Genomic DNA, 26025 nt, shown 5'->3' on the forward strand with positions numbered 1-26025 from the left:
TTGCATTGAGAATATTCAAAAGGTGACCTCTGCTCCACACAGCAACCATGGGGCGATCCGACAAGTCACAAATACAGACATGTGATGCCGCAAAGGAAAAGACCGATGCTTAGTCCAGAGATGATGGCAACTGGTAAGTATACTGCTATATATTCATATATCCATGATATTTAAAGGTAACCTGTCACCAGGTTTTCCCAATATAAACTACGGCCATCACCTTTACTGCCTCCTATACAGCAGCCTAGCAAGCTGTATATAAGTACCACACGCCCTCTGCATAGCCCCAAATATACCTGTCGTTATCCCCCCAAATGGCGCCTTCTGTTTCAATGGGTGGCACTGATCTTGCTAAATGTGTGAAATCATCTCCAATTTGCCTTTTTTTTTCTGTTTTTGTTGTGTTGTTCCAAAACACACAAATGAAATAAATGTGTATAACAAAACGTGTAATTGCAATAATTTTCTAGAAGAAACACTTCATTTTCTGGAACAATTGCAAGAGGAGTGCCAAATATATATATTTATTTATTTAATATTTGCAGGTCTTCTTAGGAGCACAAAGATGGCAGACTTCAGTCCGGCCCCCACAATCACTCCGCAGGTGAACAAATGGTGTCACAATGCTGTCTATCCAATTAATTGCCACATTTGCTAATAAATTGGGTTAATCTGCTGCTACTGAAGCTGCCATCACAGCAATTTTTGGCAAGTGTCAGCTGCATAGTCAAAAACCCTCATATATATGATAGACATTGCTAAGGGATTAAGAAATTGGATGTATAGAAGGGGATCAAAGCAGGAAATGTAAAAAAAAAATGAATTGCTGTTAAATTAATAGTATATTCTGAAAGCTGTAGTTAAGTGGATAAATAAAATCAAATAGTTGAAAAAAACAAATTGCTAGCTCCAAGTGGAGAAGCTCAGGGCTGGGAACCTCCCCCTGTTTTGGAACAACATACACTTATTGAGAGAAGATAGATCCAGCTCATAACGTGATAAAATTCAGTACCTTAAGCCCCCGTATTGTGACGCAACAGCGATCTCACTAGCGAGATCGCTGTGTCTGACAGCTATCAGCGACCGGCCCCCTGCCGGGTATCGCTGATCGCTGTTGAAAGGTCTGGACATTTTTGGGGTCGCTGGTCAGCACGCATCGCTGCGTGTGACAGGTGGGAGACCAGCGAGCAGGAGATGGTAACCAAGGTACACATCGGGTTACTAAGGGGCGCGCAGGGCACTAGAAACCCCATGTGTACCTTAGTTACCAGCGCGCTGATGCAGGGAGCTGGTAACCAAGGTACACATCGGGTTTCTAAGTGACGCACGCCCCTTAGAAACCCAATGTGTACCTTGGTTACCAGCTCCCTGCATCAGCGTGCTGGTAACTAAGATACACTGCTGGTAACTAAGCGACATGCGTCGCTTGTTACCCGCATGTCGCTAGTTCTGATCGCTGGTGAAGCTGCCTCTTTGGCAGCTCACCAGCGATCACAGAGTGACTCACCAGCGATCCTGACAAGGTGATATCATTGTCGGGATCGCTGGTGAGTCGCTATGTGTGACAGGGCCCTTAGTTCAAGAATTTAAAAGCAACATAATGAGTAACACGATATCGGCTTTAGCCATTTGTTTCTGCCGCGCAAGGCATTGTGCTACTCGTGATATTAGACAATCAAATTACGTCCTCTAACCCCTTTCCTCCACAGTCAACTTTTGTTTTTAACTCGCCTCCTTCCAAGAACCATACATTTTTATTTTTCCACCCACAAGGCTGTATGAGGGTTTGTTTTTTTGTTGGACAAGTTGTAGTTTTGAATGACAACATTCTCTGTACTGAAAAACAGGAAAAAATTCCAAGTGTGTGAAAAAAATTAAATTCTGACTTTTTTTGTGTGTCTTGTTTTTAGGGCATATATTCTGTGGTAAAAGTCACTCTAAATCATGTTTTTCAAGGTCAGTACAGTAAGAAGTTTAGGCGTAGAAAAAAATGTTTTTAGTTTGTGTCGCCAAGACTGTGATGTTTCGTTCTTGTTTTCCTTCCATCGGTTGAGCTGGGTGACAGCTTGTTTTTTGCATAACGAGCTGATGTTTTAATTGATATGAATTTTGGCTCAGTATGACTTTCTGATCTGTTTCTATTGCATAATTTTTAGGAAGAAGTGGTGATCAAAAAGATTTCTCATGTAATCACAAGATCTTATGCTTTAAACTAAACCAGCGCCACTACATCTTTTGCTAAGTATTGAACTGCAATTTTCATTATTAGAGCAGTTATTGATCAGTAACTGCTTAGAACAAAATTCAGTATAACTGTGCTAGTTTAGTTCACTGCAAAGTGGGCTGTGAAGGGTTGTAGGATTCCATTCTGGTCCTGACTTTTATATACATTTGGCAGAAATTTTGGTAATGGGTGTTATTTAGAGTTGAGCGACTTTTGGTTTTTTAGGGTCGCGTTTCGTTTCGTGAAACCCGACTTTTCCAAAAGTCGGGTCGAGCAAGATCGTCCGATTATAGGGAAAAGTCGGGGTCATCCCGAAACACGAAACCCAATGTAAGTCAATGGGGAATAAAAGTCGGCAGTGAGAGGAGGACAGGAAACACACCTACAGTGCCCATTTGAATGCCAAAAGCATCAATTCTTCTTACTTAAGCTTGTCAACCTTAATTAACTTCATAATACAAGTTACGCACTGAAAAATAGGGGTTATTTGGCTAAAGTTGTGGGGGGGAGGGCTGGCTGCAGGTTTTCATGTGCCCTGGGCGAAAGAGCGCCCCTTTAACACATACCACAACTCATCATGCTCCGATACGGCAGATAAATAGCGGTATAGTACAATGAAAAATACCTCACTTTTTACATCTCATGACGAGGCCCATCTATTTCTCCATACAGAATCATTGGTCCCATATAATGTTTGAAACAGTACATGATGAGCTCCACATAATGCTACAGTATATGTTGGTCCCCATGGATGAAGCTCCACTGTCTTATGGGCCCAAATAATGCTCCAAACATAATGGGCCCAATTTCTAATGCTCTAGTGTATAATGGGCCCTGTAAATGCTGCTCCAGTGTCTGATGTCCACCTTTGGAATGTTCCAGTGTATGGTGGGCCCCATCTATCATTCTCCAGAGTATAGTGCTCCCCAAAAATTGCTGTCCCAACATTGAAAACAATCAAATAAGTCTCCTCGCTAGGGAATCCCTGTACTTGTCTGGACAGGTGCTGTAGCTTGCTTAACAGCTCGCCAGCCGTTCTCACGCCCAGTATGGATTGCACGTGATTGCACAAAGGTTAGAAAGGGTACCGTATCCCTGGATAACATGTATGGATAGCATACACATTCAAAATATATGTCTCAGGAGGCAGGCTCAGATGGTGTCAGGCCCAGTATGGACTGCACGTGATTGCACAAAGGTTAGAAAGGGTACCGTATCCCTGGATAACATGTATGGATAGCGTACACATTCACAATATATGTCTCAGGAGGCAGGCTCAGACGGTGTTAGGCTCAGTATGGATTGCACGTGATTGCACAAAGGTTAGAAAGGGTACCGTATCCCTGGATAACATGTATGGATAGCATACACATTCAAAATATATGTCTCAGGAGGCAGGCTCAGATGGTGTCAGGCCCAGTATGGATTGCACGTGATTGCACAAAGGTTAGAAAGGGTACCGTATCCCCGGATAACATGTATGGATAGCGTACACATTCAAAATATATGTCTCAGGAGGCAGGCTCAGACGGTGTTAGGCCCAGTATGGATTGCACGTGATTGCACAAAGGTTAGAAAGGGTACCGTATCCCTGGATAACATGTATGGATAGCGTACACATTCAAAATATGTCTCAGGAGGCAGGCTCAGACGGTGTCAGGCACAGTATGGATTGCACGTGATTGCACAAAGGTTAGAAAGGGTACCGTATCCCCGGATAACATGTATGGATAGCGTACACATTCAAAATATATGTCTCAGGAGGCAGGCTCAGACGGTGTTAGGCCCAGTATGGATTGCACGTGATTGCACAAAGGTTAGAAAGGGTACCGTATCCCCGGATAACATGTATGGATAGCGTACACATTCAAAATATATGTATCAGGAGGCAGGCTCAGACGGTGTTAGGCCCAATATGGATTGCACGTGATTGCACAAAGGTTAGAAAGGGTACCGTATCCCCGGATAACATGTATGGATAGCGTACACATTCAAAATATATGTCTCAGGAGGCAGGCTCAGACGGTGTTAGGCCCAGTATGGATTGCATGTGATTGCACAAAGGTTAGAAAGGGTACCGTATCCCTGGATAACATGTATGGATAGCGTACACATTCAAAATATATGTCTCAGGAGGCAGGCTCAGACGGTGTCAGGCACAGTATGGATTGCACGTGATTGCACAAAGGTTAGAAAGGGTACCGTATCCCCGGATAACATGTAAGGATAGCGTACACATTCAAAATATATGTCTCAGGAGGCAGGCTCAGACGGTGTTAGGCCCAGTATGGATTGCACGTGATTGCACAAAGGTTAGAAAGGGTACCGTATCCCCGGATAACATGTATGGATAGCATACACATTCAAAATATATGTCTCAGGAGGCAGGCTCAGACGGTGTTAGGCCCAGTATGGATTGCATGTGATTGCACAAAGGTTAGAAAGGGTACCGTATCCCTGGATAACATGTATGGATAGCGTACACATTCAAAATATATGTCTCAAGAGGCAGGCTCAGACGGTGTCAGGCACAGTATGGATTGCACGTGATTGCACAAAGGTTAGAAAGGGTACCGTATCCCCGGATAACATGTATGGATAGCGTACACATTCAAAATATATGTCTCAGGAGGCAGGCTCAGACGGTGTTAGGCCCAGTATGGATTGCACGTGATTGCACAAAGGTTAGAAAGGGTACCGTATCCCCGGATAACATGTATGGATAGCGTACACATTCAAAATATATGTCTCAGGAGGCAGGCTCAGACGGTGTCAGGCCCAGTATGGATTGCACGTGATTGCACAAAGGTTAGAAAGGGTACCGTATCCCTGGATAACATGTATGGATAGCGTACACATTCAAAATATATGTCTCAGGAGGCAGGCTCAGACGGTGTCAGGCACAGTATGGATTGCACGTGATTGCACAAAGGTTAGAAAGGGTACCGTATCCCCGGATAACATGTATGGATAGCGTACACATTCAAAATATATGTCTCAGGAGGCAGGCTCAGACGGTGTCAGGCACAGTATGGATTTGACGGCCCAGATTACACAGCGGAGGAGCAGGGAGAGGTAAAGATTGCAAATGCTGGGGCCCTGCCCAAGCAAGGGGAGCCCACTCGTGGGCGTCGGTACTGGCACTGGGCCCCTCATAGTACAGCGGTGTGTCTGACGGCGGGTGTGCACCACCACCGTCAGAGACACTTGATTGCACTATGAGGGACCCTGTGCCAGTGCCCGCGCCCAAGAGTCGGCCTACCCACCTGTCCAGGGCAACGGCACTTGCACGGTGTCGTGCGGTAGGTGGTGACCCCGGCCATGGGGGGGGAGGCAGCACAGTTAGGGAGTTTTAGAAAGTGGCATATGTTGATGTTGGACATTCAGCTGATGCAAAAGGCGAAATAGGTGAAGTACCAGGAAGAGGTGGACCAAAGCAAGCCATTTTTCTGTCACCCTATGTGTCATCAGGAGAAGGTGGGACAAAATCCTTGGAAACCCATGCATGGTTCATTTTAATGAAGGTTAGATCATCCACATTTTGGGTTGACAGACGGGTCCTTTTTTCTGTCAGGATTGATCCAGCTGCACTGAAGACTCTTTCCGATAGCACACTTGCAGCTGGGCAAGCGAGCTCCTGTAAGGCATATTGTGCCAATTCAGGCCAGGTGTCCAGTTTAGCGGCCCAATAGTCAAAGGGGAATGACCTGTGTGGGAGAACATCGATATGGGAGGAAAAGTAGTTTGTAACCATAGTTGACAACTGCTGTCTCCTGTCACTTTCCATCGATGCAGTATTACCAGTTGTGTGAGCGGTATTTGAAAAATCAGTCCACAACATTGTCATGAAACCCCTGTCTCCAACGCCACTTCTGCTGTGTGCACCACGAACACCTCTGCCAAGCTGCCCCCGGCCCGTACGGCTCGTGTGAGAACCATCACCGCTGCTGTGTGCTGGGAATGCCTCAAGCAACCGATTTACCAGAGTTGCTTGTTTATTAGCCAATATTAGGTCAAGGTTCTCCTGTGGCATGATGTTTTGTAATTTGCCTTTATAGCGTGGATCCAGGATGCTGGCCAACCAGTAGTCGTCATCGTTCATCATTTTGGCAATGCGGGGGTCCCTTTTTAGGATCCGCAAGGCATAATCTGACATGTGGGCCAATGTTCCCGGTGTCAATGATGCACTGCGAGTGCTGGGTGGAGGAGCACTTTCTGGCAAATCCACATCCCTCCAGTCACGCACAAACCCTGTACCAGACCTTGCCACGCCAACATTTTCACTTGCCCCACGAGATGCATCCTCCTCCCCTAAGTAATCATCCCCATCATCCTCCTCCTCCTCCTCTTCTTCCTCCACCTCGTCCAGGAGAGGTCCCTGAGCAGACAATGGCTGAATGTCATCAAGGATTCCCTCCTCCTCTTCCTCCTCATCAACATTGGCTGCAGACGCCTGCTCCTTAAGGTGCATCAAAGTTTGCATGAGCAGACGCATAAGTGGGATGCTCATGCTTAGGATGGCGTCGTCTGCGCTTACCAGCCGTGTGCATTCCTCAAAACACTGAAGGACTTTACAAAGGTCTTTCAGCTTCGACCACTGCACGCCTGTCAACTCCATGTCTGCTCTCAAAGTGCCTGGCCGTGTATCCTCCCACAAATGCATTATGGCCTGCCTCTGCTCGCACAGCCGCTCCACCATGTGCAGGGTGGAGTTCCACCTTGTTGCATTGTCGATAATGAGGCGGTGGTTGGGAAGGTGGAGCAATCGCTGCAGCTTCTGCATACGAACGGAGTGTACAGGCGACCGGCGGATGTGCGCGCACAGTCTTCGCACCTTCTGGAGCAGGGCTGTTAACTCCGGATAAATTTTGAGGAAGCACTGCACCACCAGGTTCAAGGTGTGAGCCAAGCAAGGTATGTGGCTGAGTTTTGAAAGGGCTATGGCTGCCACAAAATTACGGCCGTTATCACTAACTACCTTGCCTGCCTCAAGATGTACACTGCCCAGCCATGACTCAGTTTGTCGCTTCAAGTACTCGGCCAGCACCTCGGCGGTGTGTCTGTCGCCCAAACACATCATCTGCAACACAGCCTGCTGACGCTTTCCACTAGCTGCTCGATAGGGGGACACATCGTGTGCAACAGTGGCAGCTGCAGATGGAGTGCTCGTACGACTGCGCTCTGTGGACGAGCTTTCGCTTCTGGAGGAGGAGGAGGAGGAGGGTCGAACGCCTACAGCCAACTGTTTCCTATACCGTGGGCTAGGCAGCACTGTCCCACCACCGCTGTCCCCTGTGGACCCTGCATCCACCACATTAACCCAGTGCACAGTGATGGACACGTAACGGCCCTGGCCATGCCGACTGGACCATGCATCAGTTGTGAGGTGCACCTTTCCGCTCACTGACTGCTTGAGTGCATGGACAATGCGGTCTTTCACATGATGGTGGAGGGCTGGGATGGCTTTGCGAGAGAAGAAGTGGCGACTGGGTAGGTCATAGCGTGGTACTGCATAGGCCATGAGTTCGCGGAAAGCTGTGCTTTCCACCAACCGAAAGGGCATCATCTCAAACGAGATTAGTTTGGCAATGTGGGCGTTCAAACCCAGTGTACGCGGGATGAGAGACTGAGTACTTTCTTGACCTACTCATAGTGTCTGGGAGGGTGAGCTGGACTTGAGAGCTGCATATGGTGGAAGTAGCGGTGGACAGGGCGGACTGAGAGAGGGTTGATGATGGTGATGGAGTTGGTGTTCTTTCTGATGGCCTAGAATCAGTCTTTCGTTGATATAACAGTGGGATTCCCTGACTGCTGTGGTCTTGCAACGACACCTCAACATTTGCTGCTGTGCTAACCGGTGGGCTTACAGTGGGGGAAACAATGTAGCGTTGCTGACTACCTTCGTTGTGATCAGTTGCACATGTGGCACTTGAGGTTTGGTGTTGTGTCCACGCTTGCAAGTGCATGCTGGTTAAATGTCTAAGCATGCAACTGGTATTCAAATTTTTAAGATTTTTCCCTCGGCTAAAGGTCTTTGCGCACTTCTTACAGATAACCTTGGCCTGATCATGAGGATTTTGTTCAAAAAAGTGCCACACTGCACTCTTCCTACTTTGGCAGACATTTTGCGGCCTAGCACGCTGTGATCTTTTGACCCTCTGGACAAGCTGTCCAGCAACTCTTTTGATGTTTGGAACCTGTCTTTGGAGTGCTCCGGGCCTGCCAGATAACAGCTGTTGCGATGTCGATGTCTGCTGTGGATGCTCCTCATCTGAGCTATTGGAAGCAGCACCCTCTTCCCCCAATGGATGCCAATCTGGGTCAACAACTGGGTCATCCATCACCTCCTCTTCTATGTCATGTGCACCTTTCTCTGTGTCACCGTGTATGGTGGTATAGTGTGCGGGAAGGGGCACCTGAGTCTCATTAGGGTCAAAATCTGGCTCTGTACACTGCGAGGACAATGTAGTGCTCAGAGTGAATGTACCAGCAGAATCATCCATCAGCGGCTGTGCATCAGTGCACTCCATGTCAGATTCATCTTGGCCTGGGTAATTCACCATTTCACTTGATAATCCAGGCATGGTATGTGAAAACAGCTCCATGGAGTAATCAGTAGTATGGCCTGCGTCATCCTTCAATCTTGGTTGGGGTGAAGGACACAAGGAAAGGTGTGGTTCATGAACATGAGCCTCCAATGACGACTCAGTGCTTTTACTTTTTACAACTGAAGAAGAGGAGGCGATAGAGCTGGAGGCTGAGTCAGCAATGTAAGACAAAACTTTTTCCTGATGCTCTGCCTTTAAAAGCGGTTTGCCAACTCCTAGAAAACTAAGCGTTCGAGGCCTTATGTAGCCAGACGATGACGCAGGGTCAGCACCTCCTGCATTCGGTCCTATTTTGCTCTTGCCACTACCATCAGATCCACCACCAACACCATCATTACCAGCTGCCAACCCCCGCCCAATTCCACGGCCTCTTCCACCAGCCTTCCTCATTTTTGGTAGAAATGTAGACAAAATCCAACAAACTATATAGTAATGTAAAACAAGGTACAAGGTGTCTATAGGACAGGGGAGATTTAGAATTTCTGCACACACTTGTGGACAGTGGACACTTTTGGATTGTGTGAGGCCCACTGATATCTGAGCGCTATGTGACAGGCTCGATGGCACAGCTGCCTGTGACCAAAGTGACGAGAGGATAATGGAGATTTTGAATCTCTGCGCACACTTTTGGACACTGGACACTTGTGGATTGTGTGAGGCCCACTGATATCTGAGCGCTATGTGACACGCTCGATGGCACAGCTGCCTGTGACCAAAGTGACGAGAGGATAATGGAGATTTTGAATCTCTGCGCACACTTTTGGACACTAGACACTTGTGGATTGTGTGAGGCCCACTGATATCTGAGCGCTAGGTGACAAGCTCGATGGCACAGCTGCCTGTGACCAAAGTGACGAGAGGATAATGGAGATTTTGAATCTCTGCGCACACTTTTGGACACTGGACATTTGTGGATTGTGTGAGGCCCACTGATATCTGAGCGCTATGTGACACGCTCGATGGCACAGCTGCCTGTGACCAAAGTGACGAGAGGATAATGGAGATTTTGAATCTCTGCGCACACTTTTGGACACTGGACACTTGTGGATTGTGTGAGACCCACTGATATCTGAGCGCTATGTGACACGCTCGATGGCACAGCTGCCTGTGACCAAAGTGACGAGAGGATAATGGAGATTTTGAATCTCTGCGCACACTTTTGGACACTGGACACTTGTGGATTGTGTGAGGCCCACTGATATCTGAGCGCTATGTGACACGCTCGATGGCACAGCTGCCTGTGACCAAAGTGACGAGAGGATAATGGAGATTTTGAATCTCTGCGCACACTTTTGGACACTGGACACTTGTGGATTGTGTGAGGCCCACTGATATCTGAGCGCTATGTGACACGCTCGATGGCACAGCTGCCTGTGACCAAAGTGACGAGAGGATAATGGAGATTTTGAATCTCTGCGCACACTTTTGGACACTGGACACTTGTGGATTGTGTGAGGCCCACTGACATCTGAGCGCTATGTGACACGCTCGATGGCACAGCTGCCTGTGACCAAAGTGACGAGAGGATAATGGAGATTTTGAATCTCTGCGCACACTTTTGGACACTGGACACTTGTGGATTGTGTGAGGCCCACTGATATCTGAGCGCTATGTGACACACTCGATGGCACAGCTGCCTGTGACCAAAGTGACGAGAGGATAATGGAGATTTTGAATCTCTGTGCACACTTTTGGACACTGGACACTTGTGGATTGTGTGAGGCCCACTGATATCTGAGCGCTATGTGACACGCTCGATGGCACAGCTGCCTGTGACCAAAGTGACGAGAGGATAATGGAGATTTTGAATCTCTGCGCACACTTTTGGACACTGGACACTTGTGGATTGTGTGAGGCCCACTGATATCTGAGCGCTATGTGACACGCTCGATGGCACAGCTGCCTGTGACCAAAGTGACAAGAGGATAATGGAGATTTTGAATCTCTGCGCACACTTTTGGACACTGGACACTTGTGGATTGTGTGAGGCCCACTGATATCTGAGCGCTATGTGACACGCTCGATGGCACAGCTGCCTGTGACCAAAGTGACGAGAGGATAATGGAGATTTTGAATCTCTGCGCACACTTTTGGACATTGGACTCTTGTGGATTGTGTGAGGCCCACTGATATCTGAGCGCTATATGACAGGCTCGATGGCACAGCTGTGACCAAAGTGACGAGAGGATAATGGAGATTTTGAATCTCTGCGCACACTTTTGGACACTGGACACTTGTGGATTGTGTGAGGCCCACTGATATCTGAGCGCTATGTGACAGGCTCGATGGCACAGCTGCCTGTGACAAAAGTGACGAGAGGATAATGGAGATTTTGAATCTCTGCGCACACTTTTGGACACTGGACACTTGTGGATTGTGTGAGGCCCACTGATATCTGAGCGCTATGTGACACGCTCGATGGCACAGCTGCCTGTGACCAAAGTGACGAGAGGATAATGGAGATTTTGAATCTCTGCGCACACTTTTGGACACTGGACACTTGTGGATTGTGTGAGGCCCACTGATATCTGATCGCTATGTGACACGCTCGATGGCACAGCTGCCTGTGACCAAAGTGACAAGAGGATAATGGAGATTTTGAATCTCTGCGCACACTTTTGGACACTGGACACTTGTGGATTGTGTGAGGCCCACTGATATCTGAGTGCTATGTGACACGCTCGATGGCACAGCTGCCTGTGACCAAAGTGACGAGAGGATAATGGAGATTTTGAATCTCTGCGCACACTTTTGGACACTGGACACTTGTGGATTGTGTGAGGCCCACTGATATCTGAGCGCTATGTGACACGCTCGATGGCACAGCTGCCTGTGACCAAAGTGACGAGAGGATAATGGAGATTTTGAATCTCTGCGCACACTTTTGGACACTGGACACTTGTGGATTGTGTGAGGCCCACTGATATCTGAGCGCTATGTGACACGCTCGATGGCACAGCTGCCTGTGACCAAAGTGACGAGAGGATAATGGAGATTTTGAATCTCTGCGCACACTTTTGGACACTGGACACTTGTGGATTGTGTGAGGCCCACTGATATCTGAGCGCTATGTGACACGCTCGATGGCACAGCTGCCTGTGACCAAAGTGACGAGAGGATAATGGAGATTTTGAATCTCTGTGCACACTTTTGGACACTGGACACTTGTGGATTGTGTGAGGCCCACTGATATCTGAGCGCTATGTGACACGCTCGATGGCACAGCTGCCTGTGACCAAAGTGACGAGAGGATAATGGAGATTTTGAATCTCTGCGCACACTTTTGGACACTGGACACTTGTGGATTGTGTGAGGCCCACTGATATCTGAGCGCTATGTGACACGCTCGATGGCACAGCTGCCTGTGACCAAAGTGACGAGAGGATAATGGAGATTTTGAATCTCTGCGCATACTTTTGGACACTGGACACTTGTGGATTGTGTGAGGCCCACTGATATCTGAGCGCTATGTGACACGCTCGATGGCACAGCTGCCTGTGACCAAAGTGACGAGAGGATAATGGAGATTTTGAATCTCTGCGCACACTTTTGGACATTGGACTCTTGTGGATTGTGTGAGGCCCACTGATATCTGAGCGCTATGTGACAAGCTCGATGGCACAGCTGTGACCAAAGTGACGAGAGGATAATGGAGATTTTGAATCTCTGCGCACACTTTTGGACACTGGACACTTGTGGATTGTGTGAGGCCCACTGATATCTGAGCGCTATGTGACAGGCTCGATGGCACAGCTGCCTGTGACAAAAGTGACGAGAGGATAATGGAGATTTTGAATCTCTGCGCACACTTTTGGACACTGGACACTTGTGGATTGTGTGAGGCCCACTGATATCTGAGCGCTATGTGACACGCTCGATGGCACAGCTGCCTGTGACCAAAGTGACGAGAGGATAATGGAGATTTTGAATCTCTGCGCACACTTTTGGACACTGGACACTTGTGGATTGTGTGAGGCCCACTTATATCTGATCGCTATGTGACACGCTCGATGGCACAGCTGCCTGTGACCAAAGTGACAAGAGGATAATGGAGATTTTGAATCTCTGCGCACACTTTTGGACACTGGACACTTGTGGATTGTGTGAGGCCCACTGATATCTGAGCGCTATGTGACACGCTCGATGGCACAGCTGCCTGTGACCAAAGTGACGAGAGGATAATGGAGATTTTGAATCTCTGCGCACACTTTTGGACACTGGACACTTGTGGATTGTGTGAGGCCCACTGATATCTGAGCGCTATGTGACACGCTCGATGGCACAGCTGCCTGTGACCAAAGTGACGAGAGGATAATGGAGATTTTGAATCTCTGCGCACACTTTTGGACACTGGACACTTGTGGATTGTGTGAGGCCCACTGATATCTGAGCGCTATGTGACAGGCTCGATGGCACAGCTGTGACAAAAGTGACTAGAGGATAAGGGAGATTGGATTGCTTTTAAAAAAGCAGTTTGCGGAGCAGTGGGTAAACAGCAATGCCAGCGTGTCAGGAAGCCTTAAAAGGCAGCCCAACAACCAACACCACTGATACACCACAATATAGCCTCCCCTTGCACTGCACACACAGTGACTTGTGTGTTGTGCAGGCCAAATCGCTAGCAGCAGAAGCAGTTTTTTTGTCTTCTTCCCTGCCTAACGCTCTCCCTACAGAATCAGGAGCAACCTCTCCCTATACTAAGATCGGCAGAAGTAAGATGGCGGTCGGCGTGCACGCCCTTTTATACCCCCTGTGACGCCCACCAAAGCAAGCCAATCACTTGCATGCCCTTCTGAAAGATGGTGGTGACCCGTGCCTAGGTCATCACGTTGCCCACAGTGTCCGTGGATCCTGATTGGCTGAAAAAGAGCGCAAAACAAACTTTTGAAACGCGACTTTGGCGCGTAAGTCGCCGACCTCGTGGCCGACCTCATCCTAGGGTCGGGTTTCGTTTCATGAAACCCGACTTTGCCAAAAGTCGGCGACTTTTGAATTTTTTCGACCCGTTTCGCTCAACTCTAGTGTTATTTAATAAAATCATCATTCTGTGGCTGCCCTTTGCTTATTTATATAAAAAAGGGATATAAAAGACTCGTGATACGTAGTCTTTAAGATACTCAAAATTTGATAATTTGCGAAAAATAAATTTGCCTTAATCTCAACACTGGAAAGCTTGTAACGTGAGGGCCCACCCTACAGCTATATGCAAATACCTGTTAACCGTTTTCCCTGTTATAGTGGAGCATCTAATGTAAAACACACGCAGCTCCTGTGCATCTATTTTTAGTCATCATAACTGGGATGTGCAATTATGTTAGTTTGAATTAAAGGGGTTCTTTGGTTACAACACACCGATCCATGGGTTGCACAGGATAGGTGATAACTAATGTTGAGTGATACCATCCGATACTGAAAAATATCGTATCGGAATGGATCGGCCGATCTAAAAAAAGTATCGGGTATCGCCGATTCCGATCCCGGAAGCCCCATTCAAGTCAATGGAACTGAAATATCGGAATTAAAAAAACTCCTTTCTTTCCCTGTAGGTTAATTCTACATGAAGAAACACAACTAATAATAATGTAGAATGTATTGTGGGAGGTGTAGGAGACATTAAAGCCATAGAGGTTTAGCCCAATCAAATGGAATAGCAGGAATTTTTTTTTTTAAAGACGTTTGGAGTTACAAAGATATTTACTATGTTAATCTCTTTTATATTTTGTCTTCTCCTTCTTTTTTACTTCTCCCACGATTTCTCCATCATCCTCAGCAGCATCTTTTTCATCAACTTCTTCTTCACCTTATTCATCATCATCTTCTTCTTCTTCTTCTTCTTCTCCCTATTTTTTTTTTTTTACATTCTTCATATTCTTCTTATTCAACTATTATTCTTCTTCATATTCTACTTCTTCATCTTCTTCCTATTCTTCTTCTTCATCATATTCTTATTTGTGTCAGGCATTTCTGTAGTTGTAATCTATAAAAGTTTGAAGATTACACCTTCCGTTCAGCCTGTGACAACAGATTTACAACAGGATTTGTCCGCGTTCAGTTTGGCCTGCAGCAGCAGGCCTTTTCCAGGGGCACCACGAGGAGGAACGGACTCACCCCCATGCACTGCTTAGTCTTCTTCTGCTTATAAATTAGATAATATCATTTGCTCTGATTTTTAGTCTTATGCTTAATGTTCTTCTGCTTTTGGTTTTTATGCTTCTTGGTCTTCCGTCTCTTGTTGTTCTGCATCTTGGTGGTTGTCTTCCTGTTCTTTGTCCTTTTGGTCATCTTCTTCAGGGTCATGTTTTAGGTATTCTTCTGTGTGGTCTTCAGGTTCGTCGTCTTCAGGGTCACTGTCAGGGAGATCCAGAGCGAGAATCAAAAACCATTTCCACAAGCTTGAACTTGGAAAAGTAGCAGAAGGTACAAGAAGGCTGAGGAACTGCCGAGAACCAGCTGACAGTACTGGAACCCGGAGGGGCAGCAGAATGAACAAGAGCCAATGGCACAACCATGGACCAGTTGACGTTGCTGGAACACGGTTACTAAGCAGGAGGTACCTGTGCTCCAAAGCACTACCAAGGACCAGCAGACGTTGCTGGAACTCGGATATCAAGAAGGAGGCACCTAGGCCAAAGGCACTGCCGAGAACCAGCTGACGGTACAGGAATCCGGAGGGGCAGCAGAAGGAACAAGAGCCAATGGCACAACCGTGGACCAGCTGACGGTGCTGGAACCCGGAGGGGCAGCAGAATGAACAAGAGCCAATGGCACAACCGTGGACCAGCTGACGTTGCTGGAACACGGTTGCTAAGCAGGAGGTACCTGTGCTCCAAAGCACTACCAAGGACCAGCAGACGTTGCTGGAACTCGGATACCAAGAAGGAGGCAACTATGCCAAAGGCACTGCCGAGAACCAGCTGACGGTGCTGGAACCCGGAGGGGTAGCAGAAGCTGCAAGAGCAAATGACACTAGCGAGGACCAGCTGATGGTGCTGGAAGCCGGAGGGGCAGCAGAAGGAACAAGAACCATGGGACAACCGTGGACCAGCTGACGGTGCTGGACCACGGTTTCTAAGCAGGAGGTACCTGTGCTCCAAAGCACTAACAAGGACAAGCAGACGTTGCTGGAACTCGGATACCAAGAAGGAGGCACCTAGGCCAAAGGCACTGCCGAGAACCAGCTGACGGTACTGGAACCCGGAGGGGCAGCAGAAGGAACAAGAGCCAATGGCACAACCGTGGACCAGCTGATGGTGCTGGAACCCGGAGGGGCAGCAGAATGAACAAGAGCCAATGGCACAACCGTGGACCAGCTGACGTTGCTGGAACACGGTTACTAAGCAGGAGGTACCTGTGCTCCAAAGCACTACCAAGGACCAGCAGACGTTGCTGGAACTCGGATACCAAGAAGGAGGCACCTAGGCCAAAGGCACTGCCGAGAACCAGCTGACGGTGCTGGAACCCGGAGGGGTAGCAGAAGCTGCAAGAGCAAATGACACTAGCGAGGACCAGCTGACGGTGCTGGAAGCCGGAGGGGCAGCAGAAGGAACAAGAGCCATGGGACAACAGTGGACCAGCTGACGGTGCTGGAACATGGTTTCTAAGCAGGAGGTACCTGTGCTAAAAAGCACTCCCAAGGACCAGCAGACGTTGCTGGTACTCGGATACCGAGAAGGAGGCACCTAGGCCAAAGGCTCTGCCGAGAACCAGCTGACAGTGCTGGAACCTGGATGGGTAGCAAAAGGTACCTATGATCAACAAAGTTGCAAGGCCGCGAGCAGGGCGCAGTTTCCGAAACCCACAGTCCAACAGGGGGTGCTTGTCCTATTGGTACTATGGAACCAGCCTTTATTACCAGAACCCGTAGCCCACATAGGAAGCACCGAAACTGCAGTCACCATAGACTCGGCTAACCCGACCGCAACACTACAGGACAATGTATTGGTGGCAAAGTGACATTGACACTAACCGGAAACACCAGACGTGCTGGAACCAGGCTGGGCATGAGGGAGTGCCCGTGCCAAAGACACTTCCGAGAACCAGCTGACGGTGCTGGAACCCGGATGGGTAGCATTAGCTTTAAGAGTCAATGGAACTACCGAGAACCAGCTGACAGTGCTGGAACCCAGAGTGGCAGCAGAAGGAACAACAGCCAATGGCACAACTGTGGACCAGCTGACGGTGCTGGAACATGGTTACTCAGTCCTCATTCACACTACTAGTAATGGGAATGTGGACAGAGCAGGAGACCTTGCCGGACACACATCAGGGGATCAACTGATGTGACTGAGCCCCAGTAACTCAGGAACAAGTGTGGATTGTGCAGACGCCACTACAGAGCAGCAACTGGCGAGGTTGGAGGCCAGGGGAAAAACTAGAGACAGTGGAGCCGGAGGCCTAAGTGGAGCACGGTTAAAAATCAGTAGTAGTTTGCATGTGGATGGAGCAGGAAACTTTGCCGTCTACACAGCAGGGGAACAGCTGGCATTACTAAACCCCACTAACACAGGAGCTAGTGTGTTTGGCTCTGTGAAGACGGCACTTCTGAACACCAACTAGCGTTGTTGGAGCCCAGGTTGAGGCATAGAGCAGGCAGAGGTCTGATGTTGTTGGCATGTGGATGGAGCAGGATACTTTGTCGTCTACACAGCAGGGGAACAGCTGGCATTACTGAACCCCACTAGCACAGGAGCTAGTGTGTTTGTCTCTGTGAAGACGGCACTTCTGAACACCAACTAGCGTTGTTGGAGCCCATGTTGAGGCATGGAGCAGGCTGAGGTCTGATGTTGTTGGCATGTGGATGGAGCAGGAGACTTTGCCGTCTACACAGCAGGGGAACAGCCGGTATTACTGAACCCCACTAACACAGGAGCTAGTGTGTTTGGCTCTGTGAAGACGGCACTTCTGAACACCAACTGGCATTGTTGGAGCCCAGGTTGAGGCATGGAGCAGGCTGAGGTCTGATGTTGTTGGCATGTGGATGGAGCAGGAGACTTTGCCGTCTACACAGCAGGGGAACAGCTGGCAATACTGAACCCCACTAACACAGGAGCTAGTGTGTTTGTCTCTTTGAAGACAGCACTTCTGAACACCAACTGGCGTTGTTGGAGCCCAGGATGAAGCATGGAGCAGGCTGAGGCCAGATTGTTTTGGCATGTGGAGGCAGCAGGAGAGATTGCCGTCTACACAGCAGGGGAAAAGCTGGCATTACTGAACCCCACTAACACAGGAGCTAGTGTGTTTGTCTCTGTGAAGACGGCCCTTCTGAACACGAACTAGCGTTGTTGGAGCCCAGGTTGAGGCATGGAGCAGGCTGAGGTCTGATGTTGTTGGCATGTGGATGGAGCAGGAGACTTTGCCGTCCACACAGCAGGGGAGCAGCTGGCATTACTGAACCCCAATAACACAGGAGCTAGTGTTTTTCTCTGTGCAGACGACACATCTGAGCGACAACTGGCTGTGTTGAAGCCCAGGGACTATAGTTCAGGTGGTAGAAACATGAACACAGCAGGAGACCTGGATACAGTTGCCAACCAATTATTTAGTCGGGAAGAGGACTGGCAAATTCTGGGGAGATCCAGGCCTTGATCATTTACAGAAAAGTAAGCCGGTCGACGTTATCGGAAGAAAGTCGCGTGCGACGGTCTGTTAGTACACCACCTGCGGCACTAAAGACGCGTTTCGATAATACACTGGCAGCAGGGCAAGTCAGCACCTCCAATGCATACTGGCTAAGCTCTGGCCATGTATCCAGCTTAGAGACCCAAAACTTGAAGGGGGAAGATCCATCTGGGAGTACACTCACAGGGCAAGACATGTAGTCTGTCACCATCTGACGGAAACGTTGCCTCCTGCTGACTGGAGCCGTCAGTGATGGTGTAGACAATTGTGGCGGACAAAACTTTGCCACATTTGGGCCATAGTGGTCTTGCCTTGTGCTAAGGCGCTGCCTCTGCTCCCTCTTTGTGCCGCGTTTCCTCCACTGGCTCGACGCACAGAGGTGCTTTGTAAAGCACTAGCACCACTGCTGTCGGGTGGAATGGAAAACATGATGGACTGCACCAGTGTGTCTTGGTACTCCCGCAGTTTACGCTCCTGGTTCAACGTTGGCATGAGGGTTTGCAAGTTATCCCGGGAGCGAGGATCTAGGAGGGTGTACACCCAATAATCAGCCGTGTAGAGAATGTGGGCGATGAGGCGGTCGTTTCTCAGGCACTGCAGCATGAAGTCAACCATGTGCTGCAGACTCCCAACTGCCAAAGAACCACTGTCCCCTGCTTGAGGCGTGATCTCTGCCTGCTCTGCATCACCCCACCCTCGCTGTACATACTGACTAGAGCTTTGTGTACCTCCCTCCTCTGGAGAGATGTCTTCCTCCTCCATCGACTCCTCCTCATCCTCCTCACAAAGTGTCCCCTGCCTAGGCCTTTGTGAGGAACCACGTAGCGCAGACTGTCCAGAAGCAGATGGCATTTGGGACTCCTCATCCTCCACCTCTTCCAAAACCTCATCCCTTAGTGCTTGCAGTGTTTTTTGAAGCAGGCAGATAAGGGGGACAGTCATGCTGACTAGTGCATCATCTGCACTCGCCATCCGCGTGGAATCATCGAAGGCACGCAAAACGAGGCAGATGTCCTTCATAGAGGCCCACTCAGTGGTGTTGAAGTGTGACCGGCGCACAGTGCGGCTTGTTTGCGCCTGATGCAGCTGGTACTCCATGACTGCTGCCTGCTGCTCACACAACCGCTCCAACATTTGTAACGTAGAATTCCACCTGGTGGGTAGGTCACATATGATGCGATGTTCCGGAAGGCGTAATCAGCGCTGCAGAGCAGCAAGGCGCGACCTTGCCGTGCTGGAACGGCGCAAGTGAGCGCACTCTATGCAGACCTTGTGCAGCAGTGCATCAAGATCCGGATAGTCCCTCAGAAAGCTCTGCACGACCAAGTTGAGCACATGTGCCAGACATGGGATGTGAGTGAGGTTGCCAAGGCCAAGAGCTGCCACCAGATTTCGGCCAATGTCATACACTACCAAGCCCGGCTGGAGATTCGCTGGCAGAAACCACACGTCGCTCTCCTGCTTGATGGCATTCCAGAGCTCCTGTGCTGTGTGGCTTCTATTCCCCAAAGAAATTAATTTCAGTACGGCCTGTTGACGTTTGGCCACGGCTGTGCTCATATCGGTCGTAACAGGCTCCTGCTGCGCTGTTTCAGAGGAACTTGAGTAGGAGGAGGAGTCAATGTGTACAGACTGGATTCCTGCAATCTGTGGAGTTGGCAGAACACGTAGAGCGCCACTCTCCAGATCTGTACCCGGCTCCACAACATTGACCCAATGGGCAGTGAGGGAAAGGTATCGTCCCTGTCCATGGTTACTGGTCCACGCATCGGTGGTCAGGTGGACCTTGCTACTGACGGCGTTTAGTAGCGCATGTTTTATGTTTGCCTCCACATGTTTCTGCAGGGCAGGGATGGCTCGCCTGCTGAAATAAAAGCGGCTGGGCACAGTGTATTGTGGGACTGCCAATGCCATGAAGTCCCGGAAGGTGTCAGTCTCCACCAGCCTGAATGACAGCATTTCAAGTGCCAATAGTTTGTCAATGCCAGCATTCAGAGCCTGTGCTCGGGGATGGTTTGCTGAGTATGGCCGCCTTTTCTCCCATGCCTGTGCTACCGTTGGCTGTCGAGTGGCCTGGGAGTGTGAGAATGACTTGGAACGTGGTGCTGTGGGTGGAATGTCACAGGGTCTCCGGACAACAGTGCCAGAGGTTCTTCCTTGGCGATCCTGTGAGGAAGCCGAACCAGCTGTGTGTGAGCTGGAGGAATAGGCCCCAACACGAGCTGAAGAGGTGGTAGGTGGTGTTGTACATTGGCCTACGTCTTCAGTGTGTCTGTGTAACTCCACCTCGTGCTTGGTCCGCACATGTTTCCACATATTAGTGGTATTGAGGTTGCTGACATTTTTCCCTCTTTTGACTCTCTGATGACACAGCTTGCATTTGACAAAGCAAATGTCATCTGCAACTGTGTCAAAAAAGGACCACGCATTGCAAGTCTTGGGAGCGCCTGTTTTGCCTTTTGAAAGTGGAATGCTCCTAACGGGTGCCGAAGTGGAGGCTACAGGCAACCAAGTCTGCCCCCTCCCTCCGGTTTTGGCCGTTCGGGGAATCTCTTCCTCAGAGCTGCTCCCACCACCTTCCTGTTCCTCACGCCATGATGGGTTAAGGACCTCATCATCTACACTCCCCTCTTCAAACACCTGCTTCTCCTGGGTTGTCTCGCCAGCGCCGTACGCAACAGAAAGTGGCAACTGTGTCTCGTCATCATCTGATGCGTACTGAGGTGTGCTGACCATAGGCACTGGCCCACCCGCCTCTTCAGATTCAGAGGGACAAAGAAGTTGCGCATCACTGCATACTCCCTCTTCTTCACATTCTGGAATGCTGCTTGGCTGGCCCCCTCTTTCCAAACCAACAGATTCCGAGAACAGAAGTAGAGACTGTGATGGCTCTTGTCCAGGGCTCTCTGACTGCCTGGGCACTTTGGCAGGTGGTGAAGAGACAGATGGTTGCTCTTCGGTGCTCTGGCCCTGAGAGGATGTGGAAGTAATTGAAGTCGATGCGTTAGCTGCCATCCATCCCACAACGGCTTCAATTTGTTCCTCCTGCAGCAGTGGGGTACGGTGAGGTCCTACAAAGCTGCGCATAAAGGACTGTTGCCTGCTAAAACTGGGGGATGCTGACTCACTGGTGCCAACAGCAGGCACAGAATCCCCACGTCCTCTCCCTGCAGAATCCCCACGTCCTCTCCCTGCAGAATCTCCACACCCTCTCCCTGCTGAAACTCCACGCCCACATGCCTTACTCCCTGCCTTCTTCATCTTGCTAGACTGAGAAAGATAGGCAGAAAAGCACTAAGGGGGGCCTTAGTGTGCTTATTCCTGAACAGCTGGTTACAGGTTTAAGAAACACTAATTTTATGCAGTGTGTGTGTCGACTACACTTTAATGGGAGCTAATGTGGCCTGCACAACTTTCAAATGTAGCGTTTGGTGAACTTTGTTGTTTTTTTTTTCGGGAAAAAAAACTAAAAGGATGTGACCAAAGATTTGAAAGTGAGAGTATCACCAACTTTTTGGAGCTATTACAATGCAGGCAGGTAACCTACAATGCAAAAGATGAGGCTCCAAAAAAATTGGGTAATACTAATCTGGCTGCAGCTGAAGGGCACAAGCCAGAAAAAAAGGCTCCTCTATCTACTCCTATATAGTGTTTGCAACCAACCAATGTAGATGGATATGGATGGATGCACACTAATAGGAGAAGAAAAAATGAGCTGCAATTAAAGAAAAATATGTGTGAGGCAGTGACGCACGCTGAGCGGCCTACAACCAGACGTAGCTGCAGGACACACTACTCAGCGTGAGCTGCACTCACACACAGTCAGAGACCTCTCAGACAGCCATGAACAGTGCAGCTAAGTGGGCACTAGCACTGAAAGGCTGCAGAAAGGCTCCGCTGTCTACTACTAGTGTTTGCAACCAACGTATATGGATACGGATGGAAGCACACTGGATAGAATTTTTTAAAAATAAGCAGCTCAAAAAGAAAAATATGTACTGTATGAGGCAGCAGTGAGGCACGCTGGGCAGCCTACAACCAGACGTGGCTGTAGGACCCACTCCACAGCGTGATCTGCACTCACGCAGCCCTTGCAGACAGCTGTGAACACTGCTGCTAGGGAAAAGCAAGCTACAGTGGTGGTTTATGTAGCCTGGGTTAAGCACTATATGTTTTGTGGAATCGCTATTTCTAACTGTTCCTCACAGTCTTCAATAGCAGCCTGTCCCTAACTGAATTCACAGCAGAGTGACCAGAAATGGCGGCGGTGGCTTTTATAGTGCATCATGACATCATTTCAGCAGCCAATCACAGCCATGCCAATAGTTAACATGCCTACATGCCTAACAGGATGTGCCCACACTTCTGAGGATTCCCATTGGCTGAATCAAAGCGAGGGGCTGATAGCCTTATGGGAACTTCCGATTCCGGTATTCGATATGAAAAAAGTATCGGAAGTCAGTATCGGAATTCCGATACAGCTAATATCGGCTGATACCCGATACTTGCGGTATCGGAAAGCTCAACACTAGTGAATTTTTGATTGTTTGGATCCAACCATTGGAAACCGCACCCTGATCAGAAGATAGGGAAGTTTTATCCTTGACAGAACACTTATCCACATTTTGAAATGGAGTGGCAGGTGGGCTGTCTGACCACAGCTCCATTCATTCTCTTTGGGGCTTCCAGAAAAAAACAAGCGCAGAGCTTGCAGTCACTGACAGAAGGAATGGATCACTGTTCAAGTCACACATGCTGCTCCAGTCTAAGGCTGGAGTCACACACAAGGTAGAAAAATACGGACCGTATTTTACATCCATCATACGCATAAATGGTCCCTAAATAGTGCTCCGTATGTCATCCGTTGTCAGGGTGTGGCCGCATATTTTTCTCATGTAAGCATCCGTATGTAATCCGTATGGCATCCGTATACCTTTTTTCTCGCAACCTTGCAAAATGGACAGTTAACGGTTTTGAGGCCTTCACATAATTTAAATCATCAGCACCAGCCCTATTTATTGCCTCAACATCAGGTGGCAGCCTCCAATCTGCCCATTTTGGTGCTCTGCTTGTGTGGGTGTCTTGCTGGTTGTTAGCAAACATGTCTGACACACTTCAGTTCACTCCAACTGACCGTGTTCTCTTCAACTGGGTTTTGTCCAGGCGCTTTGGCCAGCCATACCCACTGATTGTGGATCCAAGGAGGAGGAGACGCATGTGGGTCCATCCACTTTTGAGGCAATGACTCACAAGAGGTCATTTTCATCCCCTCTATTCTTCTCTGCAGGATCATCCGGAAAAATTTTACAAATACTGTCGCATGAGCCTTGAAACATTTGATCTACTCTTGGAGACAGTGCGCCCTGGGATCCTGTGATAACCGTTCAGGACACAAGGATGCGCAAAGCTATATCTGCAGAGGAGCAACTTCTACTCACATTACGGTATGTACTACACAAACACACTTTCTCTATGTTCATGATGTGTTGCCCAAAGTATGTTTTTTATTTTGTCCTAAGTTTAATGCCCTCATCTTATTCCAGAAAAAGATAAAATTACAGACCAGAATGTGACGTGTAAGATGTACTGAATATCACTTAGTTATTGGGCGACAAAATATATGTGTGTTAGTAGATATGAATCACTATCAAGTTTGGTATGTATGTACCTGGTGTTTTGTTAATTTGTCCATTCTATTATGTTCCATTTCTGTTGTTCTTCAGCTTCCTGTCCACTGGCCTGTCTTATGCCGCCCTCCACCATGAGATTCTCATTGGAAGATCTACCATTTCTGGCATAGTCAGGTCGACATGTAGTCAAATATTGTCAAGACTACATCAACTCATCATGCCCCAGCCCAGGATGGAAGACTGGTTGAGGATATCAAGGGACTTTGAGGAGGAATGCCAGTTTCCAAATTGTATTGGGGCTCTTGATGGCAAACATATCCGGGTGCGTAAGCTGCCGAACTGTGGCTCACAATTCTTCAATTATAAACAATACTTTTCTGTTGTATTGTTGGCTCTGGCCAACCCTCAAAAAAAGTTTATAATTGTTCACATTGGGGCCTATGGAAGGACGGGAGACTCTAGAGTCTTCAATACTTCCATTATGGGTCGGCGGCTATGCACCAACCAGTTGGATCTACCACCACCACGCCAGCTACCAGGATCCACTCAAGAATCAGTCCCTTATGTCCTTGTGGCAGATGAGGCATTTCAGTTAATGCGCAATGTCATGAGGCCATATCCCCGACGCAACCTGGACCACCGGCGCTGAATTTGTAACTTGCGCCTATCACGTGCTCGGCGACTGGTGTTCCTTTGGCATTCATTGGGCCAAATGGCGGGTCCTCCGGTCTGCCATTCAGCTGAATGAACAAAATGTAAATGAAGTAATTAAAGCATGTGGTGTTGGCCATAACTTCACCAGGATACATGATTGTTCCTCCTCTGCTGGTGTTGTGGGTGGGTCAGACAATGTATGTAGGGCGAGACCACCTATCAACCCTCAACATAGACCGCTCTCTGGGCTCAAAGTACGTGATATTTTCACAAATTACTTTATGTCACTTGAGGGGGAAACTTCTTGGCAAGAGCATGCTGTGTCTATGTTGTAAGTGTTTGTTTTTGGGCTTTGGGAAACTATATATATTACAACTCCTTATGTCTTTTCTCTGTTTATAAATCAATGTGTAAGCATATGGCAGCATGTCGTGATGTAAGTGCATCATTGATAAAGACAACAACAATTGAAAGTTAAAACTTTTTATGTATCCTTTTTTTAAAGGCCTTGTGAAGCCTTTTGTTATTTAGCAAAATGGCCAGAATTGGCCTTAGAACACAAACACATTTTTATAATATTACAATACAGCATTTAACCACAAAAACACACACAAAGTTATAAATTGTAGTATGTAGGGGGGAGAAGGCGGCAGCCCAGCCTGTGTTGCCTGATGGCTAGTGTGGCCACCTTGGCCCTCGGCCTGTGTGGGGGCATACTCTTGCCCATGATGGAGGTAGTGGGCTGGCTCATGGGCTTGAGGTGGATACTGGGCACTATATTGGAGACAACTCTTGTGTTGAGGTTGGTAGAGCCGTGAGTCAAAACCACCAAAATGGCCATGTCGTCCACAACCAGATTGGGACCAGCCTCCAACATTGGCTGGGAACAAGTGGCCATATTGGTGTGCTGGGTTATACCCTGACATTTGGGAATGATGCTGCCTATGTTGGGTAGGGGGGGAAGGGTGTGAGGTGTAGGCCCACGTCTAGGAGGATCCTCATACCCTGATTGAGCAGGCACTTCGGGGTGTGGGTTAAGACGCATGAGATTCCTGGGTGACAGCTGCCACCTTTCCAGAAACTCAAACAGCTCATAAGGGGTATTGGGGTGTGTGCTTGCGTCAATTAGGATCTGAATGGATCCTCACACATGCAGCCACACCTCACAGGGAAGGGAACGAAGATAATGGGCAAGGCTGCGTGAGTACTCCTCCTCCCCATCATCAGTGGCCACTCTGTTACGAGAATTTTGGTCCCTGTATCCACATTGGTTGTGGTATCAGTGGCAGGG

General features: G+C 48.6%; 1 long non-coding RNA gene across 1 annotated transcript; it reads left to right on the forward strand.

Moving 5' to 3' along the window:
• Positions 1–25460, forward strand: LOC141083952 (uncharacterized). The gene is made up of 3 exons (XR_012230865.1): positions 1–133; positions 23738–23894; positions 24174–25460. It is a non-coding gene; the product is annotated as an uncharacterized lncRNA (long non-coding RNA).
• The last annotated feature ends 565 nt before the right edge of the window (positions 25461–26025 follow it).

Source organism: Dendrobates tinctorius, unplaced genomic scaffold (assembly GCF_039654945.1).
Source record: "Dendrobates tinctorius isolate UK_male_01 unplaced genomic scaffold, ASM3965494v1 ptg000022l, whole genome shotgun sequence".
Lineage (NCBI taxonomy): Eukaryota > Metazoa > Chordata > Amphibia > Anura > Dendrobatidae > Dendrobates > Dendrobates tinctorius.